Here is a 21844-nt window from a genome sequence, read left to right as displayed (position 1 = left end):
AAGCAGCTTCTACCCACTTAATACTAGGCAGAAATCAAACCTGCATGTGGATCACACTTTCTTAACTCTTGTGCAGGACGGTGTGCAGTATACTGCTTCATTCATTTTCAATAAGCTACCATTAGCATTCTAAAATCTTAGCAGTAATCCACGCGCTTTCAAACCGAGTTCCTTGAAAAAATTAAGCTGATTCTTACTGTATTGCTGATTAACTTTACTTTAAATTATGGCTTTTTCGGATTCATAAATAAAACTTTACTTTAAATTATGGCTTTTTCGGATTCATAAATATTTTATTTTTATCTGTTATTTCTTTTATGTTGCAATTTCCTGTACTGACACGTTCCATGAGCTTGGAGATCTGATCCTCAATTTGGTCCTACGGAACTTGACGTGTAAATAAATAAATAAATAAATAAATAAAAACACTGCAGAGAGGCACTGAATGAATCCCGGTCTATTTATCAAGCATAGAATTAACAATGGAACTACGACAGAATGGGCAACTTGTAGTTTTAGAAATTCTGATAAAAAGAAAAGGAGCGGTACCCTGCATCACGCAATCTACAGAAAAAGGATCAGCACAGATCTGTACCTTCATACAACGAGCTGTCGTCATCCAGAACGTCGGTACATTGTTGCAACAATTTTAGTTCACAGGATGCGTGCCATCTGTAACAAAGGAAGTCCTCCAGCTGAGCTGCAATAACTAAAATGGGTACAGTGAAGGGCAAACTGGACGTACAGTGAAGAAAGCAAGTGATACGAATATCAGCAAAGAAAAGGAGGGAACGAGTAAGAGCAACTCGTCATTATCCCCTGATTTGAACCTTTTAGGCAAAACAACGAGGATCCTCGGAATCATCTTTCGACCAACACGATAAACTATTGTTTTTGACTCGCTGAAGAACAAAATGCAACTGCAAATATCCGGTATATATAACACCCATTGTGAGTGTGGCCTCCAGTACGTGGGAAAACACAGTGCTGCTTCTCGGAACGTTGCGTCTGTGACACGAAGGCAAGTCAGCAGTGGCTGACGACGGGGACATATGTTCGAATTTAAGAAAACAAAAGTTTCGTACCCAGCCAGTGGCTTCTGGGAGTACATTACTAAAAAAATCAGTTGAGATTAGGTTCTGTGACGATCTCGGCAACGGGGACGGGTGCTACCACGAAAGTTCGGAATGGAACTCTGCACTAGCGGCTGTACATCGAGGCTGCACTGCAGTAACACTTCACGAGTCTGGTCAAGGTTGAAGCCACCCCCCCACCTCGAGTCAACGAACCCCGCGCCAGCAGGTAGTGGTTGGGAGAAGGCCACCGCTGACATAAACGAGTACACTAAGGTGACAAAAGTCACCGAATAGCTATATATACACACGCAGATAGCGGTTGCATCGTGTATACAAGGTATAGAAGGGCAATGCACCGGCGCGGCTGTTGTTTGTAGTCGGGTGATTAATGTAAAAATGTTTCCGACGTGAATATGGCAGCACGGCGGGAATTAACAGACTTTGAAAACGGAATGGTAGTTGGAGCTAGACGCTTAGAACCCCATTTCAGATTTCGTTAGGGAATTCGATATTTCAAGATCCACAGTGTCAATATTCAGCATGGAATACAAAATTTCAGACATTACACTTCACCACGGACAACGCAATGGCCGACGGCGTTCACGTAACCACCGAGAGCAGCGACATTTGCGTATAGTTGTCACTGCTAACAGACAAGCAACACTGGGTTAAATAATCGCAGAAATCAATGTAGAACGTACGACGAACGTATTCTTTAGGACATTGAGGCGTTGATGGGCTATTGCAGCAGACAACCGACGCGAGTGCCTTCGCTAACAGCACGACAATGCCTGCAGCGCCTCCTGGGCTCGTGACCACATCGGTTAGACCCTAAATTACTGGGAAACCGTGGCCTGCTCAAATCATACCTAATTTCACATGCTAAGAGCTGATGGTAGGGTTCGAGAGTGGGGCAGACCACACGAAGCCATAGACCCAGGTTGTCGACAAAGCAGTGTGTGAGCTGGTGGTGGCCCTTTAATGGTGCGGGCTGTATTTACATGCAATGGACTGGGTCCTCTCGTCCAACTGAACTGATCATTGGCTGGAAATTGCTATGTTTGGCTACTTGGAGACCATTTGCAGCGATTCATGGATGTAAATTTTGTAAATGACAATGCACCACATCACTGGGCCACAATTGTTCGTGACTGGTTTGAAGAACATTGTGGACAATTCGAGCGAATGACTTGGCCCTCCAGATCGACAGACATGGATCTCATCCACCACTTACGGGACATAATCGAGAGCTCTGCTCGTGCACAAAATCCTGCCTCTGCAACACTTGCTCAATCATGGACTTGTATAGAAACAACATGGCTAAACATTTCTGCCAGGGACCACCAACTACTTTTTGTGTCTGTCATGTCGAGCGGTTCTAGGCGCTTCAGTCTGGAACCACGCGACCGCTACGATTGCAGGTTCGAATCCTGCCTCGGGCATGACTGTGTGTGATGTCCTTAGGTTAGTTAGGTTTAAGTAGTTGTAAGTTCTAGGGGACTGATGACCACAGATGTTGTCCCATGGTCCTCAGAGCCATTTGAACCATTTGAACCATGTCGAGCTGCTGCACTACACCGGGGAAAAGAAGATTCGACACGATATTAGAGGTATCCCATGATTTTCTTAACCACAGTTTATATACAATACTCCTACGTAATCTCAACTCTTTGCCAGAAGGTTATGAGAGTGACAACCATCGGTACAGGACGGAAATTTATCGCAGGCATCCGTCTGGAAGCCCGAGAAGATTTCGCCACCATTCCAATCCGTGTTTCACAAATGTTCTGCTACTCTCGACATGTTCCGGAAATGTGAAACTAGGGACGTAAATCCTAATTTGGCAGCGACGACAGGCTCGATAATTGCTGCGCCGGTGTTGGCCAAAGACGAAGCATGAGTGTGGCGGCTGACGCGCGCCGGCGAGACAGAAGAAGCTCTCTGGAGGTCCACGTAATTGGTCGAGGGGGAGGGGGGGGGGGGGCGCGGTGGCACGGTTTGCGTGTGGCTGCGGCTGCTGCGGAGGCTGCTGCGGAGGCTATTAGAGGAATTAGGAGGACCGGCACCACATCAGCTCGGACCTGTTCCCTGCTCTTCTCTTCTGGTCCCAACGGCCTGGCTGCCTGCTGCAATTAACTGCCGCCACCAGGGCACAGCACAAGACTTGCTTCGCAAAAATGTGCGCCGCTCGACGTACGCGGCAAAAAGCGTTCATCACATTAGTTCACGGGCATTACTTGCGTCTCTGTGCTGCGATTCGCAGAAAGTTACGCGCGCACTGTTGCCTCGGGGCTCACAGGGCAGGTAATGCGTGAATAAGGACCCGAGATTATGTGGCTCGAGTGCGCTGAAGCCGTCGTGTCATCAGCATAAAAACTGCGAAGGCGGAGGGGCGGAAATGTGGAAATCGTGACATGCATCTTCAAAAGAACTTTGAGTGCTGATGTGTGCCAGTTGCCAGTCAGGTGAAGTGGCAAAGTCTAAGCTCTCAAGTTGCGTGGTTGAAATTTAGCTGCAAATTTTGGAACGATTGGGCAAAATATACATGTGGGCTTCAGAATATTGTTCTTAATACCCTTCTTAATATTACAGGTTTCGTCCGTAAACACGCAGAAACGAAAGAAAATGAAGTACGACAATTCATTACATGACAAGACAAAATAAAAAATAATTAGATAATATAATGAATTAATAAGGTACTAGTTGCACAAAACAGACTACTACAGTTGCTGTAGACGGATGAAGTGATAATCACATAATTCTGATTAATACGATCGCCCAAAGTTACCAGGTGATTATAGGCCAAACAGTTTATTATTCGTAGTATATAAGCCTTTCGAGCATATAGCTTATGAACAGCTGAAACAGCTGATGGAGTACCTTAACACATCCATCCAAATATCAACCAGTCATCTGTTAATATCACAGAAGTGCATGTATATTACTCAGTGTATCAGGTAGTTTGCCGTTTAGCGTCATTCTAACATGCCTGATTCCAGCAAGGCTTTAGAAAGTGTTGATTTCGATATACAGTATTACGTATCAAAACTAAACAGCTGAATTTCTCAAACGATCGAGTACTGCAGTCCCGCCATTACGTGAAGAGCAGGTATCAGCGACTAGTCTATAGGTCAGGAAAGTTGTGATAAAAACAAGAGTTCTCTAGAGTTCCCCAGGATTCTTTTACTCACTGTACATCAACACTGCTTAATCTGTTTTATGTTGTTGTAACTACCAATTTTACACCAACAACATCCAAATGTATCTGAGCTTCACCATCAAAAACATTGCTGTTGCAGTATCAGATAAGAATTTCGACAACTCTTTATGTATCATGAGAGGCACAAAGCTTGTTTCTTACATTAAACTCACAGGTCATCCTCACATCACACTGATAGCTTGACATCACATAACACAGTAGGGGGATACTAATTGTAGCCATCACAACCTACAGAGCTAGCTCTTTGGCAGGATTAAGTATTTAACCATGATCATGTCTGCTAATAGTATATATATATGAAAATTTTAAACCTAAGAGCATATTTTTTTAAAAATTCCCTGATATAAACCCAGATTTTAGTTTTTCTGTATTCAAAAATTTATCTTTACCCACAAATGATTTTTCATTATATTAAAAAATGACTTTACTTATTTAAAACCTATGTTCAAGAAATTAAATGAATTCAGATTTCATCAAGCTAAAAATTTAAAAAATACAGAAATACTAAAACTTATTCAAAATTAAGAACAAGAAACAAATGAACTTTATTTTACTTTTACCTCAATATATAAAATTTAAACCAATAACTTTCTTTAATTTATCTTCATCTCCTGAATATATTTTTGTATAATGATGTGAATGAGTAATTTTGTATTTACATGTAATAGTAATAAAATTTACTGACCATATTCTGTTACCAAAATTTCAGCTTCTGAAATAGTGTAACACTTATTTTTTCACTTCTGTTAACTTAGTGAACACTTCTGTATAGCCATTACTATTACTATTAAGTTTACTTACTACATTTTACATGGTGCAATCCATGTTCATTTGGTTTTTCTTTTACTTATACAGAAAAAACTAGATTTTCAAAAATTAAAATGTTTATTAACAGTTTTAATCTTTTCAAATCAAAATTTACCAGTTGTTATTTCCTCTTTCTTTTGAAAATACTTCAAAAGAAAGTTAAAAATGAAGTCAACAATTCTATAACTTTTAATAATCTTTTATTCATTTATGTAACCAAAAATTTTGAGTACATATTGTATGTTGTGAATCATAAGTTAAATTAATTTACTATACATTATAATACATGTAATTGTACAATCTGTTACATTTTCTTTAAGCATTTTTGATTGTTGGTTTTTGTTTTCTTGAAATATTAGTTATTATAGACATATTTATTACATAGATTATAGTTTGAATGAAATCTAAAGGACTTATATTTACATCACTATTAAATTGTGTTATTCTTTTAAACTTCCCCCAAGAACAATGGACCTTGCTGTTGGTGGGGAGGCTTGCGTGCCTCAGAGATACAGATAGCCATACCGTAGGTGCAACCACAACGGAGGGGTATCTGGTGAGAGGCCAGACAAACGTGTGGTTCCTGAAGAGGGGCAGCAGCCTTTTCAGTAGTTGCAGGGGCAACAGTCTGGATGATTGACTGATCTGGCCTTGTAACACTAAGCAAAACGACCTTGTTGTGCTGGTACTGCGAATGGCTGAAAGAAAGGGGAAACTACAGCCATAATTTTTCCCGAGGGCATACAGCTTTGCTGTATGCTTAAATGACGATGGTGTCCTCTTGGGTAAAATATTCTGGAGGTAAAATAGTCCCCCGTTCAGATCTCCGGGCGGGGACTACTCTGGAGGACGTCGTTATCAGGAGAAAGAATACTGGCGTTTCACAGATCGGAGCTTGTAATGTCAGATCCCTTAATCGAGCAGCTAGGATAGAAAATTTAAAAAGGGAAATGGGTAGGTTAAAGTTAGATATAGTAGGAATTAGTGAAGTTCGCTGGCAGGAGGAACAAGACTTTTAGTCAGGCAAATACAGGGTTATAAATACAAAATCAAATACAGGTAATGCAGGAGTCGGTTTAATAATGAATAAAAAATAGTAGTGCGGGTAAGCTACTACAAACAGCATAGTGAACGCATTATTGTGGCCAAGAAAGACGGAAAGCCCACGCCTACTACGGTAGTACAAGTTTACATGCCAACCAGCTCTGCAGATGACGAAGAAATTGAAGAAATGTATGATGAAATAAAAGAAATTATTCAGATAGTGAAGGAAGACGAAAATTTAATAGTTATGGGTGACTGGAATTCGGTAGTAGGAAAAGCGAGAGAAGGAAACTTAGTCGGTGAATATGGATTAGGGCTAAGAAATGAAAGAGAATGCCGCCAAGCTAAAACTTGGTTCAAGAATCATAAAAGAAGGTTGTATACATGGAAGAAGCCTTGAGATACTGACAGGTTTTAGATAGATTATATAATGGTAAGACAGAGATTTAGGAACCAGGTTTTAAATTGTAAGACATTTCCAGGGGCAGATGTGGACTCTGACCACAATCTATTGGTTATGAACTCTAGATTAAAACTGAAGAAACTGCAAAAAGGTGGGAATTTAAGGATATGGGACCTGGATAAACTGACTAAACCATAGTTTGTACAGAGTTTCAGGGAGAGCATAAGGGAACAATTGACAGAAGTTGGGGGAAAGAAATACATTAGAAGAAGAATGGGTAGCTTTGAGAGATGAAGAAGTGAAGGCAGCAGACGATCAAGTAGGTAAAAAGACGAGGGCTAGCAGAAATCCTTGGGTAACACAACAAATATTGAATTTAGTTGATGAAAGGAGAAAATATAAAAATAGAGTAAATGAATCAGGCAAAAAGGAATACAAATGCCTCAAAAATGAGATCGACAGGAAGTGCAAAATGACTAAGCAGGGATGGCTAGAGGTCAAATGTAAGGATGTAGAGGCTTATCTCACTAGGGGTAAGATAGATGCTGCCTACAGGAAAATTAAAGAGACTTTTGGAGAAAAGAGAACCACTTGCATGAATATTAAGAGCTCAGATGGAAACCCAGGTCTAAGCAAAGAAGGGAAAGCAGAAAGGTGGAAGGAGTATATAGAGAGTCTATACAAGGGCAACGTATTTGAGGACAATATTTTGGAAATGGAAGAGGATGTAAATGAAGATTAAATGGGAGATACGATACTGTGTGAAGAGTTTGACAAAGCACTAAAAGAGCAGTTGAAAGGAATGGACAGTGTCTTGAAAGGAGGGTATGAGATGAACATCAACAAAAGCAAAACGAGGATAATGTAATGTAGTCGAATTAAATCGGGTGATGCTGAGGGAATTAGATTAGGAAATGAGACACTTAAAGTAGTAAAGGAGTTTTGCTATTTGGGGAGCAAAATAACTGATGATGGTCGAAGTAGAGAGGATATAAAATGTAGACTGGCAATGGCAAGGAAAGCATTTCTGAAGAAGAGAAATTTGTTAACATCGAGTATAGATTTAAGTGTCAGGAAGTCGTTTCTGAAAGTGTTTGTATGGAGTGTAGCCATGTTGTTGTTGTTGTGGTCTTCAGTCCTGAGACTGGTTTGATGCAGCTCTCCATGCTACTCTATCCTGTGCAATCTTCTTCATCTCCCAGTACCTACTGCAGCCTACATCCTTCTGAATCTGCTTAGTGTATTCATCTCTTGGTCTCCCTCTACGATTTTTACCCTCCACACTGCCCTCCAATGCTAAATTTGTGATCCCTTGATGCCTCAAAACATGTCCTACCAACCGATCCCTTCTACTAGTCAAGTTGTGCCACAAACTTCTCTTCTCCCCAATCCTATTCAATACCTCCTCATCAGTTACGTGATCTACCCACCTTATCTTCAGCATTCTTCTGTAGCACAACATTTCGAAAGCTTCTATTCTCTTCTTGTCCAAACTAGTTATCGTCCATGTTTCACTTCCATACATGGCTACAATCCATACAAATACTTTCAGAAACGACTTCCTGACACTTAAAATCTATACCCGATGTCAACAAATTTCTCTTCTTCAGAAACGATTTCCTTGCCATTGTCAGTCTACATTTTATATCCTCTCTACTTCGACCATCATCAGTTATTTTGCTCCCTAAATAGCAAAACTCCTTTACTACTTTAAGTGTCTCATTTCCTAATCTAATTCCCTCAGCATCACCCGATTTAATTTGACTACATTCCATTATCCTCGTTTTGCTTTTGTTGATGTTCATCTTATATCCTTCTTTCAAGACACTGTCCATTCCGTTCAACTGCTCTTCTAAGTCCTTTGCTGTCTCTGACAGAATTACAATGTCATCGGCAAACCTCAAAGTTTTTACTTCTTCTCCATGAATTTTAATACCGACTCCGAATTTTTCTTTTGTTTCCTTTACTGCTTGTTCAATATACAGATTGAATAACATCGGGGAGAGGCTACAACCCTGTCTCACTCCTTTCCCAACCACTGCTTCCCTTTCATGCCCCTCGACTCTTATAACTGCCATCTGGTTTCTGTACAAATAGTAAATAGCCTTTCGCTCCCTGTATTTTACCCCTGACACCTTCAGAATTTGAAAGAGAGTATTCCAGTTAACATTGTCAAAAGCTTTCTCTAAGTCTACAAATGCTAGAAACGTAGGTTTGCCTTTTCTTAATCTTTCTTCTAAGATAAGTCGTAAGGTTAGTATTGCCTCACGTGTTCCAACATTTCTACGGAATCCAAACTGATCTTCCCCGAGGTCCGCTTCTACCAGTTTTTCCATTCGTCTGTAAAGAATTCGCGTTAGTATTTTGCAGCTGTGACTTATTAAACTGATAGTTCGGTAATTTTCAAATCTGTCAACACCTGCTTTCTTTGGGAATGGAATTATTATATTCTTCTTGAAGTCTGAGGGTATTTCGCCTGTCTCATACATCTTGCTCACCAGATGGTAGAGTTTTGTCATGACTGGCTCTCCCAAGGCCATCAGTAGTTCTAATGGAATGTTGTCTGCTCCCGGGGCCTTGTTTCGACTCAGGTCTTTCAGTGCTCTGTCAAACTCTTCACGCAGTATCTTATCTCCCATTTCGTCTTCATCCTCTTCCATTTCCATAATATTGTCCTCAAGTACATCGCCCTTGTATAAACCCTCTATATACTCCTTCCACCTTTCTGTCTTCCCTTCTTTGCTTAGAACTGGGTTGCCATCTGAGGTCTTGATATTCATACAAGTGGTTCTCTTCTCTCCAAAGATCTCTTTAATTTTCCTGTAGGCAGTATCTATCTTACCCCTAGTGAGACAAGCCTCTATATCCTTACATTTGTCCTCTAGCCATCCCTGCATAGCCATTTTGCACTTCCTGTCGATCTCATTTTTGAGACGTTTGTATTTCTTTTTGCCTGCTTCATTCACTGCATTTTTATATTTTCTCCTTTCATCAATTAAATTCAATATTTCTTCTGTTACCCAAGGATTTCTATTAGCCCTCGCCTTTTTACCTACTTGATCGTCTGCTGCCTTCACTACTTCATCCCTCAGAGCTACCCATTCTTCTTCTACTGTATTTCTTTCCCCCATTCCTGCCAATTGTTCCCTTATGCTCTCCCTGAAACTCTAAAAATGGTTCAAATGGTTCTGAGCACTATGGGACTTAACAGCTATGGTCATCAGTCCCCTAGAACTTAGAACTACCTAAACCTAACTAACCTAAGGACAGCACACAACACCCAGTCATCACGAGGCAGAGAAAATCCCTGACCCCGCCGGGAATCGAACCCGGGAACCCGGGCGTGGGAAGCGAGAACGCTACCGCACGACCACGAGCTGCGGACCTGAAACTCTCTACAACCTCTGGTTCTTTCAGTTTCTCCAGGTCCCATCTCCTTAAATTCCCACCTTTTTGCAGTTTCTTCAGTTTCAATCTGCAGTTCATAACCAATAGATCGTGGTCAGAACCCACATCTGCCCCTGGAAATGTCTTACAATTTAAAACCTATTTCCTAAATCTCTGTCTTACCATTATATAATCTATCTGATACCTTTTAGTATCTCCAGGATTCTTTCAGGTATACAACCTTCTTTTATGATTCTTGAACAAGTGTTAGCTATGATTAAGTTATGCTCTGTGCAAAATTCTACAAGGCGGCTTCTTCTTCCATTTCTTCCCCCCAATCCATATTCACCTACTATGTTTCCTTCTCTCCCTTTTCCTACTGACGAATTCCAGTCACCCATGACTATTAAATTTTCGTCTCCCTTCACCATCTGAATAATTTCTTTTATCTCGTCATACATTTCTTCAATCTCTTCATCATCTGCAGAGCTAGTTGGCATACAAACTTGTACTACTGTAGTAGGCATGGGCTTTATGTCTATCTTGGCCACAATAATGCGTTCACTATGCTGCTTGTAGTAGGTATGGAAGTGAAACATGGACGATAAATAGTTTAGACAAGAAGAGAATAGAAGCTTTCGAAATGTGGTGATACAGAAGAATGCTGAAGTTTAGATGAGGAGATCACATAACTAATGAGGAGGTATTGAATAGAATTGGGGAGAAGAGTTATTGGCACAACTTGACTAGAAGAAGGGATCGGTTGGTAGGACATGTTGTGAGGCATGAAAGGATCACCAATTTGGTACTGGATGGCAGCGTGGAAGGTAAAAATCGTAGAGGGAGACCAGAGATGAATACACTAAGCAGATTCAGAAGGATGTAGGCTGCAGTAGGTACTGGGAGATGAAGAAGCTTGCACAGGATAGAGTAGCATGGAGAGCTGCATCAAACCAGTCTCAGGACTGAAGACCACAACAACAACAACAGCTCATCTAATGAAAGGATGGAATGCCATAAAACACTCTGGAAAAAAATAACAAGAAACAAGGAGTATCAGTTTATTGTATCATACTTGCCATTCCATAGCACTCCATGACTCTGCATTGTGGGTGTTAAGGACTAAATCACATTACGAAAAGTAATATCTAGCTAACACGTTTTCTTTTCAGAGATTAGTGCTGAAGAGAATGCAAGAGTTAAACATAATATCTCGTAGCACCCTTTTCTCACAAAACGTTTTGCAACAAAAACTATATGGACCAACCCCAGAAGCGCAGGTATTTATAAAGCTGCAATTCATACATGATGAAAGGATGTGCAGGATGATAAAATTACAAGAATGAAATAGGCTTGTTTCAACACCAACATCATCTAATCATCTTAAAGCATGTAGTGGAGTGACATTCCTGCCAGGTATAAGAGGGTAGGCTTATTAATTCAACTAAATGGCACGATTTAAGTGCAAACTCAGTAGACAATGCTATGTTGTGGCAACAATCAGTCAGGAAGGCACAACTGGCGTATTGAGGACGAAGGATTACGAGGGTCCGAAACATTGATTAACAGCACAGAAAGTGTAAGACACCACACCACACTATAAAAAGGTGTAAAATATTCAAATGGCACAAGGTAGTCGGAAATGACCACATTGGTTTCGGGACCCAAAGCAAACCATTTACGCCGGCCGGAGTGGCCAAGTGGTTCTGGGTGCTACAGTCTGGAACTGCGCGACCACTACGTTTGCAGGTTCGAATCCTGCCTCGACCATGGATATGTGTGATGTCCTTAGGTTAGTTAGGTTTAAGTGGTTCTAAGTTCTAGGGGACTGATGACCTCAGAAGTTAAGTCCCGTAGTGCTCAGAGCCATTTGAACCATTTTAACCAAATAATTTACAGGTGCCACCAAGACAAGCCAACTGGAGGCATAAAATGGCCTCAGCTCTTCCCTATACTCCAATGATCCAGGCACATGAATTGCATTAGAGCCAGCATCCTCTTAATACCGATGTCTGCACGACCACCACACAAGCCACAGAACTAGTCTGTGCATTGGGAAGAAAAAGAATACCTTGCAGAGGGAACATTCATAGTGTTCTGAACTAGCTTATTTAAAATCAGTTAACATACACATTCTGGATCACAACTCCTTATTTACCAAAAACCAGTTTCAATCTGCACTGCAGATCATCTTCAGGTCTGGCTGCGCAAATTGTAGTTTGTCGACGTTGTGCAAAAACTAACATCGCTTATAAGCTACATCTTGACCTGAAATATTTTATAATTCAACTCAAATACCTCATCTCTTCGATTTTTCGTGATTGGAACTCTTCAGTAATAACCTATTTCAATGGTAAATAAAAGAGTTATTTATAATTTTGGAAGAGTTTATTTGATCAAATGAAATTAACACAAAATAAAATGTAAAAAATATGTTTAAATAATGAACCACTTATATTAGAAAGTTCCACAACTGTTACTGTTACTTTTAATTATAACTGGAAAGAATTATTAAAGTAAATAATTCACCTTCGTTTTTAGTATTTATTAAATTTTAGCTAAAATATTATTAAGTAATGGAAATTGTATAGGATCAGAAGTTTAACTTCCACTGCACACAGACTTTCATTATAGGAACACACCTACCATTTCTGAATATATATAGGTATCTTCAAAATCGGAGTGGTTGACACTGGTGAATTCTCCAGTGTCATCCCAATATTCAGATGTTCGACAGTGTAGGCCATTTCACATTACCACAAGGAGTCCATCATGATTGTCTTAATTATTATTTCATTTGAGTCTACTTGTACCCTATGTCTGACCTTCCTCACTATTACTTTTATGACCCTTTTATTTTAGGAACATCTGGTGCTCTCTGAACGTAAATTATGAGTAACGATTGGCCATATTAAGTTTTATACCCGTTGGTTGTTGCACTAGTAGTGCTCCTCATTAAATCCTGGAGCATGCATTAAAACATTTAAATAACTTGGGTCATTAGACCCTGTAAATAATCTTCATGATAGAGGCTCATGCCTTTAGCTATTAATTTGCGTACCATGTTTTTGAATTTTAGTATTAAAAAAATCGGAACTTAGAGAGTACCACTGTTCTGAGAAAGGTTTGTTTACATAGAAATACAACTGAGGATGCACCTACATGATATGAAATCATTTGTACCTGTCTGTGTTGACTACAATAAAACAGCTTACATAGACAACTGGACTCTCAACTAATTCTACCTGCATTTCAACATCTCAGTATGTTTTAATTTCTTTGAGTGATCCTTTCAGTATGTATGACTTGTTTTATTTAAATATATAAATTTAATTTTTAAGTCAAAAGGCATAATTTTAAATGTATTACTTAAAATATAAATATAATTCAAAACATTAGAAAGAAAAGTGCCACCATTATATTAAATAAAAAGTGAATTGTTGAGTCTAGGAAAAAATAAAAAGAAGATATGCAACAATTAATTCAACAAGTATTAAATTGTATGCAATCCTTAAACTTTTATTTTCTTCGATGTTTTAAAGATTTTATTACTTTCATTTATATTTTCATCTTTCAAAAATTTAAAATTATGTTAGCTCTTATTATGAGTCTGAAACCTACGCAATAAACTAAATTTAACTAAAAATTATTGCAATGATGATGAATTATTGTATATTTTACTTTATCCATAATAATTCTCATTATTCTTAACTTACTGGAAACTAGGCTTTGTCTGTTGTATTGCTTATTTACTTACGTAATCTGTTGTATTTAACATAAGGAGAAACCAAAAAACTTAAGAAAGTCATTACTACGAAACGTCCATCAAGGAAGCACATGTTTCACAAGTGTCATCGATGATATGAGACTACAGCATGTGGTTGGTAACTTGCAAGGCACGTCCTGATACATGGACACTCCACTGCCACCCATTATATTAAGAAGCTGTGTCACAGCCACTCATGTGCTCAGTAGCATAGAAATCAAGAATCGTTGAGAAAGGAGCCTGGCGTAAAAGGACCTTCATTCTGAGGCGTTTTCTGACACAATTTGGAAGCGATGATTTGTGGCTGGAAGATCTGCGCGTCACCATTAGGTGTTATAAACGATCAACAAAAATCTACTGTAAGGTTAACACTGAAAATTGAGGTGGCTTTGTGTCCTATAGAAATGACATCGGTACTGAAATCGTCTAATTGGGTAAGTTTCGAAAAAATACAAATTTAAAGGAACCAGCAATGAACTTAAGTAGCTTGGTATTTTCTGTTTTTGAGTATAAGCTGTAAGTTTTCTGTGTCCTAATTCCCTGTCCATGTCACTGTCTATGTGATGAAATTTTATGCTTGTTGGTGACTATGTATAACTATTAGTTGCAACTGTATGAAACTTCTGTATACAGAAGCCCCATCTGTATAGTTTCATACATTATGTGCATTCTGTACGAAGTAGATTGCCTTTCTGGTGGTGGTTGTTATATAATTGTATAACCTTTGTAAGTATCCTTGTCTTTGGAACCGCGCGACCGCTACGGTCACAGGTTCGAATACTGCGTCGGGCATGGATGTATGTGATATCCTTAGGTTAGTTAGATTTAAGTAGTTCTAAGTTCTAGGGGACTGATGACCTTAGAACTTAAGTCCCATAGTGCTCATAGCCATTTTATCCTTTGGCCTTCTAATATAAAACATTTACACACTCTTTTAATCGCACAAAACCGGCATGTAAACCGGAATACCCTTTCACTGAACCATATCTGAATCGATGCAAAATGTATTAACAAACATTATTCCCTAAATGCACCGAACACTTTCTGAACCTGACCTTAATTATGATATGGCTTACCTGTGAGACAACGAAAACATACATCCGCTATGCAATGCTGTTGACAAACCCAAACTCAAAATGCTCTCTAAATGCGACATACCATTTCTGGGAGTAACCAGATGTTACCATATTTAATATATCCCGAGCTGCAACAAAAACATTCCAAGATCACACCGCCACACTAGCACGGCCAAGTCAACACATCTGTTTCAAACAAAATTCGACAAAGAAGTGTCCACCAGCACAGACTGGCTATTCGACAACAGTATAAACAGGGGAATCCATTCTGTGGTAAATCCCACAGACAAACTTGCCACTCCTCATAATGTTGAAATCTTACAGATCAACAATATGTAGGTGGCACAGATGGACGGCACAAAAAAATCAAAACCTACGAGAGGTATGGTGCAGCTTGTTATCTCAGTGGAGTTCTACATCACTGATCGTAAATCGACCATCAGAGGTTCTGCGCACTTGTGACTGACACTGAGGGAGTGATCTGCTCAAAACAACGTGAGGGTATTATAAGTTAGGATTCCTACTGTCCAAATTCCCATGAGATCTGCGGTGTGGGCGGGGGTGGGGGCAGGAGGGGGGAGGGCGGCTGTCGCCCAACCTAGTGAGGCGGGAGATTTCGTGCCTTGTTTGATAGAAATAACATTAGCAATATCTGTATGGCCCTTGGTGAGGACAAGGCTCAATGCTAGAGTGGGGACCCACTGCTTGAATGCCTCCCCTCAGAATTCTCAAGCCTAGCAGACTCTCGGAGTGTGAGCGCTGAAGAGTGGAAGCTAGCCACGTGCTTACAGAAGGCCTGATACAGCTGTGGAAACTTAGACGTGACCTACAGATCTCCATCGTTTTAGTTATCAACTTCCTTCAGTAGCTCCTGCTGAGCTACAAACCAAGGCAGTTTTAGGTAGGAAACTGAGTACGTTGGGACCCACAGAAAGAGCGTTTGCGTTTGTACTGTTTGTCCATCTGCATCAGTTTGCGCTGCTAGTGTTGCCTCTTGGTTTAGCCCAAGTTAAAATAAATGTAAATGTCGTGTGACTAAGGCCTCCCGTCGGGTTGGCCGTTCGCCGGGTGCAAGTTTTTCGATCTGACACCACTTCGGCAACTTGGGTGTCGATGGGGATGAAAGGATGATGATTAGGACAACACAACACCCAGTCACTGAGCGGGGAAAATCTCCGACCCAGCCGGGAATCGAACCCGGTCCCTTAGAATTAACATTCTGTCACGCTGACCACTCAGCTACCGGGGGCGAACACCCCACGTAAACACTTGCGGTTGTTGTTACAGATTACAACAGGTGGGATTGTTTGTTCCTTATATGAGAGGTAAGGGGTGAGTGTAGATTTTTGTAGTCGATTAAACAGATGCACATGATGGAACAGTGCCACTGGGGCACATTGATTGGCTTATCAGGATATTCGTTCTACCCCACATAAGCAACCGTCACACCAGAATACGATAGGTGCTCATAAAGCTTTAATTATCATTTCGAAAAATTTAAGTCACGAAATAGATTTTTTGTTTGTTTGCAGGTGTATGTCTGTGATTTCTGTACACACTGAAATCCCAACGCCACAGTTTCGTTTCACGCCACCAAAAAATGGTTCAAATGGCTCTGAGCACTATGGGACTCAACTGCTGAGGTCATTAGTCCCCTAGAACTTAGAACTAGTTAAACCTAACTAACCTAAGGACATCACAAACATCCATGCCCGAGGCAGGATTCGAACCTGCGACCGTAGCGGTCTTGCGGTTCCAGACTGCAGCGCCTTTAACCGCACGGCCACTTCGGCCGGCTTCACGCCACCAAACAGAAAGGGTGGATACCCATTGTAACTTTGTCAACCGGTTGCCCGGTTTTGTTCTGGCATCTCTAATGACAGTACAGTACGCCTTCACTTAGTTTTCGGTGTATTTCGCGAGTGCACGTGTGTACCTGTGTTTGGTGCAGGGAAGTTTTTACCACCCGACCTGATTTCCTCGTTAGGACGATTCCACTGGTTAAGACGATTCGTTTCGTATGTCATAAGCCATACTCTGAAAGCAGTTAGGTAATTTGCTTAGCACAAAGTGTAATAAGAAAATACGTGGTTTGCATGTACACGGTACTAACAATTCCTACTGACTCAGCATGCGGATAAATACGTATTGTAGTATAGTGGAAATGAAGTGAACGAAGTTTTCCAGTTGACAACGTAGACACGTGACAGGAAAATACACTAAGCGAGCCATGACACAGTGACCCTCGCAGCAGCAAGACCAGTTAGTGGACAGTGGACGCAGTCCTTGGATTTGCGCGAGAGGGAATCACAAAATGGCCGGCAGGTGTGGCCGAGCGGTTCTAGGCGCTTCAGTCTGGAACCGCGCGACCGCTACGGCCGCAGGTTCGAATCCTGCCTCGGGCATGGATGTGTGTGATGTCCTTAGGTTTCAGTAGTTCTAAGTTCTAGGGACTGATGACCTCAGATGTTAACTCCCATAGTGCTCAGAGCCATTTGAACCATTTTGAGCAAATCACAAAATGCAGCGTCATGGACCTTCTATAAATAATAAATATAAATGTAAATGTCGTGTGACGAGGGCCTTCCGTCGGGTAGACCGTTCGCCGGGTGCAAGTCTTTCGATTTGAGGCCACTTCGGCGACTTGCGCGTCGATGGGGATGAAATGATAGTGAGTAGGACAACACAACACCCAGTCCCTGAGCAGAGAAAATCTCCGACCCAGCCGGGCCCTTAGGATTGACATTTTGTCACGCTGACCACTCAGCTACCGAGGGCGTACTCTGTAAATAATAAAATTACGTAACACTACTGTGGGCAGTGCGTATGCTTCACGCACTGAGCACCTGGCCTCAAGGAGCTTTTAACGCAAGAAGGGAATCTCGAACGCTTGTTGGTCAGGAGGAAGAGAGCATACGCACATATGCAGGAGTTAGTTTCGGATATTACTTATTGGTAGACTAATCGACAGTAGACAGTAACAAGCAGGCATATTGGCCGATACCAGTCGTGGAAAGAAGCGAAGCTGTGGTACAGAGGTGGAAATCAACGACAATATAGTCTATTACGTAGGGATAATTCAGGCCACACTCTGTCAAGAGATGTGGGGCGTTGCATAGAGCTGAGACAGATATTTTTCCTAAGATTACCAGTTCCACATCTTGAATACAAATGTATACGGTAAGTCATGTAGTAAATTTTTCTTTACAGGGAAGAGACTGTTGTTTGTCCTAAGGTAGAGTTTCCCCCCCCCCCCCCCCCCGCCTCTCCAGGTACCGCCCCCCTTCTCTACAGCTCCCCCCCCCCCTTACTGACATATATTAGGTGCATCGACGGCAGCTACTTTTCTGATTTTTAACAGTAAGCTTGGGTGGAATCACCACACTTGGCAAGGCCTGATTTCACCAGCTTAAGAAATAATTCTTTTCACAGCATTCCTTACACGATAAGTGGTGGGATAGATCACACGGAGCCAGCACCGGCTCATTAGACCTGCTTCGTAAGTCCAATGACGGCCTTCTTGTAGTCTTACTCATCTCAGTGACACGTGGTGAGCGATGAACTGAGGTATTGGTGTGATTCAATGGTTTCACATAGGATAAAGGTAGTCCTGGGTTGTATACCTGTCCTCATTAGTTACCTTTCATTGAATCAGCGTGTAATTTATTGCTTAGTGGCTCCTTTATTTGCTGCTGTAATTCGCTATAGTCGACAGCAACATTTGTTATAAAAAAAATACCAACAATGGTTGACACTGAGGGATTTCTTCGAAACAAGGTACACCCTTGAGACTATGACACGCGAAAATCAGAGTAGTTACACGACCACTGAGGAAATTTGTCCAACGTGTAAGACGAATGACGGCAATCAAATATTCTCTTGTCACGTGACATCTTGCTCGTAATGCAATTACCAACTGAGCTATGCAGACTTGACAAATCACGATCCACCCTCATACCTTCGCTTCTGCCAGCACCTCTCCTCTGCTTTCCAAACTTCATACAAGATCTCCTGCCTGGCACGCTGGAAGACGTGTAACGTGTAGTTGAGTGCTGTAATACATAGGGAGGTCTCGCGGGTGCTTTCACTCAAGCGTGGACCGATTTTTTGCTGCTGTTGCTGATGATGATGATCAGTCCATTATCTGCTTTAGATTTCATATTTACGGTTTAACTAGAGAAAAATACTGAGTTTAGCGTCTCCTGGGCTTTTGGGGATCAATTTTATGAGTCATACATGAAACTTTGACAATTTAAAGACTGTTTAATTCATGTGTTGCATATTACTGCCCTTTTAATTCGTTCACTACTGGCCATTAAAACTGCTGCACCAAGAAGAAATGCAGATGATAAACGGGTATTCATTGGACAAATATGGCCGTAATAACGGCCTTGATACGCCTGCGCATTGAGTCAAACAGAGCTTGGATGGCGTGTACAGGTATAGCTGCCCATGCAGCTTCAACACGATACCACAGTTTATCAAGAGTGGTCACTGGCATATTGTGACGAGCCAGCTGCTCGGCCACCATTGAACGGACGTTTTCAGTTGGTGAGAGATCTGGAGAATGTGCTGGCCAGGGCAGCAGTCGAACATTTTGTGTATCCAGAAAGGCCCATACAGGATCTCCAACATGCGGCTGTGCATTATCCTGCTGAAATGTAGGGTTTCGCAGGGTCGTATGAAGGATAGAGCCACGGGTCGTAACACATCTGAAATGTAACGTGCACTGTTCAAAATGCGGTCAATGTGAACAAGAGGGGACGGAGACGTGTAACCAATGGCACCCCATACCATTATGCTGGGTGATACGCCAGTATGGCGATGACAAATACACGCTTCCAATGTGTGTTCACCGCGATACCGCCAAACACGGATGCGACCAACATGATGCTGTAAACATAACCTGGGTTCATCCGAAAATCAGTCCGGAACCGCGCTGCTGCTACGGTCGCAGGTTCGAATCCTGCGTCGGGCATGGATGTGTGTGATGCTCTTAGGTTAGTTAGGTTTAAGTAGTTCTAAGTCTAGGGGAGTGATGACCTCCAATGCTAAGTCCCATAGTGCTTAGAGCCATTTGAACCATCCAAAAAAATGACGTTTTTCCATTCGTGCACCCAGGTCGTTGAGTACACCATCGCAGGCGCTCCTGTCTGTGATGCAGCGTCAAGGGTAACCGCAGCCATGGTCTCCAAGCTGATAGTCCATGCTGTTGCAAACGTCGTGGAACTGTACGTGCAGATGGTTGTTCTCTTGCAAACGTCCCCATCTGTTGACTCAGGGATCGAGACGTGGCTGCACGATCCGTTACAGCCATGCGGATAAAATGCCTGTCATCTCGACTGCTAGTGATACGAGGCCGTTGGGATCCAGCCCGGCGTTCCGTATTACCCTCCTGCACCCACCGATTGCATATTCTGCTAACAGTCATTGGATCTCCACCAGCCGGCCGGATTGGCCGAGCGGTTCTAGGCGGTACAGTCTGGAACCGCGTGACCGCTACGGTCGCAGGTTCGAATCCTACCTCGGGCATGGATGTATGTGATGCCCTTAGGTTAGTTAGGTTTAAGTAGTTCTAAGTTCTAGGGGACTGATGACCTTATAAGTCCCGTAGTGCTCAGAGCCATTTGAAACATTTTTGATTTCGACCAACGCGAGCAGCAATGTCGCGATACGATAAACCGCAATCGCGATAGGCTACAATCCGACTTTTATCATAGTCGGAAACGTGATGGTACGCATTTCTTTTCCGTACACGAGGCATCACAACAACGTTTCACCATGCAACGCCGGTCAACTGCTGTTTCTGTATGAGCAATCGGTTGGAAACTTTCCTCATGTCAGCACGTTTTAGGTGTCGCCACCGGCGCCAACCTTTTGTGAATGCTCTGAAAAGCTAATCATTTTCATATCACAGCATCTTCTTCCTGTAGGTTAAATTTCGCGTCTGTAGCACGTCATCTTCGTGGTGTAGCAATTTTAATGGCCAGTAGTGTAGTTTGTTGCACAACACTCTTCTGTATCTTGTGGACTTACAAGAGGGGACAAGTACATGTTCTACGATGAGATTTTCTTGAGTATTTTTTTTTTTTTGTAATTAACCCACGTTTTCAAAATTTCGTTGCTGTTCAGTAAGGAAACCGTATTTCTTCGTTTCACCTTTAACGTTAAACATTAAAATCCGCACTAAGTGTATATAGAGTGAAAGGAGACATTAACGTCTCCAGACGATTAATGCCGATGGAAACGAGCAAGCGAATACTCCATTACAATTAGTTATTCTCCAACAGTGAATATTTCATCAGCCTGTGGCAACGGCGACGTGATGCGCTGTCTCCGTTTTCGGCTAGTAGCACCTGCTGACTAAGGTGGAATGATGTAAATAAGTTGTAAAGTTGCTGTGGGGACGGCGACAGAGAGTATTACTTTTTTCAGTAGTGTGCCTAACGAAACCCGAAAAATTCCAAGGATCAGTTAAGGTCATTCAGCGACTATTTTACTTTGCTTTATTTTCATAAAATGTTGCGACCACGCATTAACGATTAACGCTGCTGACGAAACAGGCTTGGTCACAGACCAAAAATGGGCTACGTGGATAATCGACGCACATTCGATGAACGGCAACCAACCGCGAATTTCCAGTTAAAAATTTCACGCTGCTATTAGTGCCAGAGAAAAAGTTCGGCTACCAGTTTCTAACGGTAGGAGGCAATAAATAAAAACGCTGAAATGTAAATATACGTTTGCGAGAAAATATCGAGAAGCAAATACTTATTTGCAGAATAATAGTAATCACAATACTCCATCCAATAAGAAGAGCCGGCCGGTGTGGCCGAGCGGTTCTAGGCGCTTCAGTCTGGAACCGCGCTACCGCTACGATCGCAGATTCGAATCCTGCCTCGGGAATGGATGTGTGTGATGTCCTTAGGTTACTTAGGTTAGAGTAGTTCTACGTTCTCGGGGACTGATGACCTCAGATGTTAAGTCCCATAGTGCTCAGAGCCATTTGAACCATTTCCACTATAGCCCTTGCTTACGAGAGTGTATTTGAATCATTTTTGTATT

Source organism: Schistocerca nitens, chromosome 4 (genome assembly GCF_023898315.1).
Source record: "Schistocerca nitens isolate TAMUIC-IGC-003100 chromosome 4, iqSchNite1.1, whole genome shotgun sequence".
In the NCBI taxonomy this organism is placed as follows: domain Eukaryota; kingdom Metazoa; phylum Arthropoda; class Insecta; order Orthoptera; family Acrididae; genus Schistocerca; species Schistocerca nitens.
This window is presented reverse-complemented; position numbering follows the sequence as displayed.